This window comes from Eumetopias jubatus, unplaced genomic scaffold (genome assembly GCF_037043125.1).
Source record: "Eumetopias jubatus isolate StellerSeaLion01/CBP00866 unplaced genomic scaffold, mEumJub1_p1.0 scaffold_5, whole genome shotgun sequence".
Taxonomy (NCBI): Eukaryota; Metazoa; Chordata; class Mammalia; order Carnivora; family Otariidae; genus Eumetopias; species Eumetopias jubatus.
Genome location: NW_028274811.1, coordinates 104,981,828 through 104,987,827, shown reverse-complemented (window position 1 = coordinate 104,987,827; position 6,000 = coordinate 104,981,828).

Below are 6,000 nucleotides of genomic sequence, written 5' to 3'. Positions count from 1 at the left end.
ATTTTCTTAAATATGAAGGAGCATAACAGGATCCCCCAACAAGCAATGATTTATGGACGCCAACATAGAAGAAATATTTCTCTACTCTTTTCCTTGTGTGCCTATGTTACCCACAGTACACCTTTATCCTCTCCCATCTGGAGCAGCGGTGCCAAACCCTTACCCTGCAGATTTCTTGCCAGAGTTTGCTTCCTTAGACATGGGGCGATATTCAGAATAATTGTTCTTCTTTCCTGTGTGGAGCTCACTGGTACCTTTCCTGGTACTAAAGTATAACGAGGAGAAATGATTTGGGGGATAGCTCTTGTTTTGATCATGCTTAGGACAAACATCAGTCACACATCATCTTTTGGTTTGATATGGGAGCTGTTGGAAACATTTTCTTTTGTTAAAGGAGGAATCCTTTCTTTGAGGGTGACCCTGTGGATGCCAGGGATACTATATAGTGAGCTTGTGAGAAGTGAGAAAGACTTGCAAGAATTTTATTTTTTTTAAGACAAGGATGTCCATCATAATGTTGCATATAATATCAAGAAATAAGAACCTAATGTCTATAATTTTGAGATCAGTTAAAGGTAGTATGATATATCCATGTATGTATATCTCTATCAACACACATATACATGCACACCCCAGAATCACAATTGCTAATACTGACAGACTAGTTAATATGTGCCAGGCACTGAATAATAACTCATTATGTGGCTTATTTTATTAACATCATCTTGTTAGATATCTTTTAAGATAAATACTCCTATTTTTACTTCTTTTTAATGGATGAGAAACTGAGGATTAGAGAATGTGAGTGATTCTTTTGAAGTCATTTTCAGTATATACTGGTTATTGGGTTAATACATTCCATAGATCTACCGACTGTTAAGTCCATATATGTCTTAAACAAATGGCCTTCAGGGTCCAGTGGGGACCTCTGTCCTCATACAAAGTTGGTGAGCAATTCATTTTTAATTGAGGATAACTCAATTAAAATATTACATGATCACTGAGAATTTAACAAACAAATTTCTATAAAGTTACTAGAATATCACGTCCTATAAAAGTAGGTCCCCAACAAGGGAATGCCAACTGCCATTAATACTATGTCCCTGTTAATTTTTATCCTCTCTTCTAGGTTCACCTTAAATGTAATTAAGCAAATTGGCATCTTCCTGGACATGAGGGTGAGTCATAATATTCTGTGCTTGTGGGAAAATTTGGGCCTTTTTCAGTTGAACACTTTGGGCTGTGTGTGTTTCTAGGGCATCAGGGGTGGGGTAGGAATATTAATCTTGGAATCATAAAGGGCAATCTTGGGGATCTCTAATCTTTCATCTGGTAGCAGCTGCTGGATTGAAGAGAAGCCGACCATGTCCCTAGAAGTCCATGCAAGAAACTCATAGGGCAGGCAGCAGTCAGGGCAAAGGGGAGAGGTCTATCTGGAGGTCGCTCGGATAGAGCGACCTTTGATGGCTGTGCTTGAAGAGCGACCAGGGAACCAAGCACTGAGGAGGAGTGTTGCATAGACAGAGATGAAGGAAACAATGTTGGAACATAAAAAAGGAAATGACAGAAGGAAGAGAGAAACTGAGAAGGAGGAGCATTCTGAGGGGAAGAATTGAATGCATTAGTCCTCCGCTCCGTGGTGGTCTGTCACCTCCATTTAGAATGCCCTCTCCACTCCCTCCCAGCTCTCCTTTGCTAACTCCTGCCCCATCAGAACTGCTCTCAAGCATGAGAAGGCTGCATCTTGCTGTATGTGCTCCTGGCTTTCTATTCTTGCTCCCCAGAATATATCAGGTCGAACACTCACAAGGAAGTATTTATGGACTCTCCCCTCCCACAGCCTGCCAAAGGGAATTATATCTGGCTAGCCCAATATCTACCCTTTTCCCAGCTTCACTGAAGAGGAAAGATTTTCTTGCAGGGGAAAAAGACTTCATTGAAAACAATGCAATGAGACAGATGGGGAAAGAGAGGAGGAAAAAAGAAAAACCATGCAAACTCAGAAGAGGTTTTTTGTCATATGGATTGAGGAAACTGGTAGAGGAGTAAGGAAAAGGATAGTAGAGGGAAGAGAATTTTAGTAGGTGTTACCGTGGACTTTACATTTAGATGATTTTTTTTAATGGCTTTTAAAGGATTTAAATTAAAAAAAAAATCCATGTGGAATTTAAGAAACAAAACAGAGGATCATAGAGAAAGAAGGGGAAAATTAAATAAGATGATATCAGAGAGGGAGACAAACCATAAGAGACTCTTAACTCAAGGGAACAAACTGAGGGTTGTGGGCGGGGGGCGGGGGGTCACTGGGTGATGGGCATTGAGGAGGGCACGTGATGTGATGCGCACTGGGAGTTACATGCAACTGATGAATCACTGAACACTACATCTAAAACTAATGATGTACTATATGTTGGCTAGTTGAATTTAAGTAAAGTAAGTTTAAAAAAATCCAATTTCTTTCTACCTAAATTTGGGTGTTGAAGTAGCTCTGAATGTGTGCAGAGATAGAGCCAAATGCTCTCTCAGATATATTAGGGTTACAGTAACATTTATCACAATGTGAAATTATATGTATATGTGATTGATCCATAGTAATGGAAGAAGGAAATGTGTCTATGGAAGACACAGTCATGCCCCAACCCTTTGCACAGCCCCTGACAGAAAGAGGGCCCTCAGTAAGAATATCTTGACTAAACAAATGTGTTAGAGAAAGCCAAGGCTATTGCCTGGGTCTAATTCCCTTCCCCTTGCATTCCCTTCATTTAATGGCCGCTACTGTCCTTGCCAGAATCCCACCCAGATCTGTGCTTTTGAGCAAATGAACTTCAATGGGACTCCCTCCTTTTTGTTGACATTTTGTCAACTCCTTTCTGGAGTACTAGATTCTCCTTAGAGCCTAATTCCCTGTGCAGGGTATTTCCTGCAGAAAGCCGACCTCAGGCCTCGGGTTCATTCCAGGGTTTGGAACTTTCATTCTTAATATAGAATGTGGAAATTCTACAACCAGTGGGAAAAAAGTATGCCAAGTAGATAAAAATCGGTCCCACTGCAGCGTAACTCTCCAGAGAGAAGAGATAAAACTGCTTGATGCTTAAGCTAAAAAAAAAAAAAAGTAACAAAATATTTCCAGTTCCGGAAACTGAATTTCATTCCTAATATAAATATAGAAGCCTCTGGAGAAGATCATACTTGGGAGAGGGAAGGAAAGCAGAGGGAACAGGAGAAAGGGATTTCACGACGCAACCCTGCAGCCTCATAGCCAAGAAACCACCTGAAACAACCATGTCTTTAATAGTAGTTGCCCTGGTCAGAAAACTGATTTTGACTTCTTCCTCTCCCTCATTTCCCACGTTGCATCAGTTGCCAAGCCCTGGTGGTTCTCTCTCCCTAAGTCCTTCTCTATTTTTTTTAAATGATTGAGTATACTTGACATGTAACGTTGTGTAAGTTTAAATTTCACAATGTGCAATGGGTTGGTTTACTACATTTATCTATTGCAATATGATTACTACTAGCATGTTAGCTAACACCTCCATTGTGTCTCATAATTACCCTTTCATTTTGTGATGAGAACAAATAAAATCTACTCTCTTAGCAACTTTGAAGCATATGATACGTGATTGTTGACTATGATCACAATGCTAAATACTTCTAACTCTATCTATCTTCTTCCTTGCACCCCCCTAGGCCAAGCTATTCATTTGTTTGCCTGGACCATTGCACTGGCCTGATAGGTCTTGTCCATTTCCCTGCTGCCTTTCTTCAATTCTTTCTCTATGTGGCAACGAAAATACTACTTCTAAAATATACACTTGATCCCTTGTTTACAGTGTCTACGACCCCACATTCCTCACAGTTACAGTAAACGTCTGTTGTCATGTGGATAACAAGAGAATAGAGATGAAGAAGGACAGACAATAGACTCGGAGGACTCCCGTGAGGGGACTTGTTATACAAGGGGAGAGGAAAGACGGCAGATTGAAACCACAGTGAGGTCCAATAGTTTTTTTCTTTCCTTTAAAATGTGATCATATTGTAGGTTGCTAAGAAAGTACTACTGAGGAAGGAGAAATTGATAACTTTGGAGAGAGAGTGTAATAATGCCAGAAGCCACATTCTTGAGAATGTGAGTGATGGAAAGGGCAAGCATAGCCCTGAGCATGGTGTGTTGGCAAGACTTTACTTCTCTGGAAGTCTACCTAAAACTGAATTCACTCATGAGGGTCTTTCGGCAAGGCAAAAGGAGATTGAAAAAAAAAATGATGTATATACATTTTTACATTGAATGTGGCCACTGTAGAGTATAGGGATTTTTTTCACAATTACTTATTCCATTTTCCCATATTCCCATTCCTTTCCATTGACCTTAGGTACTTTTTTCTCATATAGCCAGCTCCAAAGGCATTGACCATGGCCTTCCATGCTCTGCTTTCCCTTATCTGCTTGGAGAGTTCCTATTCACACCACTCAGGCATTCCCGCTTTGCAGTGTTCCTTGATCTCCATGGAGAGGGCAGATCACTCTGACCCTCAAATCAGGCTGTGTAAACATCTCCTTTAGTAACTTGTCTTTTGGCCAGAAGCCCCAAACTGACATTCTAGAGGCTCATGGATTTTGTTTGCCTAATGCAGTGTTTTTAAAACACTATTTTTGGATTAGAGGACAACATTTACAAAAATGAAAATTTTACACTCACACACAAAAATCCAATAATATATATAGCATTCTTGAAAAATGAAAGACGGGCATCACTGGGCCCAAATTCCCACATGGGAACAACTGCCTAGAACAAACGAGGTGCGCCCTTGTCTGTTTTCACCCCAGCTCACCCCTTTGGGCTTTATCAGCATAGCTCCTGTGGACAAATACAAGGCTGTGAATGTACGTGCCATGCTGAGCCGAGACGTAGGCCCGATGGGCAGGAATTATGACTGGTTTGCCTATGCATCCTAGCATCTAGTGCAGTGCCAAGTGCACAGTAGGTGCTCGGGCTGTCTTCTGAATTGAATCTCCCACGTTCCACGGTGCCACCTTGCACAACCACATGCTCCCCTCACACGGCCTTTCTGTTTCTGAACGCAGGTATCCACCCCCAAAGCTCAGATCCTTACACCTGCCTTCATCCCCGCTGCCTAAGGTGCCCACCCCACTTGGTTACAGAATCCTTCACATCTCCGCTCAAATGTCACTTTCTCTGGAAACCTTCCCCAGCCCTTCAGGTTAAGTCAGATCCCACTGCAATATGCTTTCAGAGCAGTCTAGACTTTTCCTCATTGCCACTGTGGGGTTGTTAGTATTTACTTCCGTGGTTGCTTCACATTGGCTTGCCCCACTCAACTCTAAGCCCCATGAGGGCAGGCCCAGGGTCCCGGCGCTCACTGTGGAATCTACCGCACCTCCCCTGGCGCCGGGTGCTCAGTAAACCTTCAAGGTGTATGTGAATGAATGAACGAACAAATGCTTCCAAGAAATAGGCCTTAAGGAAAGTGGAGGCCTGTGTGGAGAGGTGTAGATGTCTGCTTTATTCTGTGGAGCGCTGTGACATGCATGTGTCCCTCTAAACTTCCTAAACTGCTTTGATTTGAGTATGGATTTGTCTAGTCGGAGACTGTGAGCATCCCGAGGGCAGGGTCTCTTGTTCATTTTTTTAATTTTCTGCATCTAATACAGGGACCTGTATCTACCACAGAATTCCAAAAAAGTTATGTTGAATGACCAGATTAATGAACATAGACTCCCTTCTTAAGAAAATGATGAGAGTTTCTCTACTTATTAACTTATTCATGACACTCTCTCATTACTTCAGATTGAGCTCTATTCCAGAGCCAAAATGTATCAACAATGGCCACCACAAATGATCAACATGGTGGCTGTGTGATGCCCTGTTAGTTCTGGTCATCAAGTTTCTGTGGTCTCTGGCCTATTTGCTAAGTTTTTGAGGCATTTTACGAGCATTGTTAACCTTACCATGTCCAATAATTGCAAAAGCCGGGGAAGCAT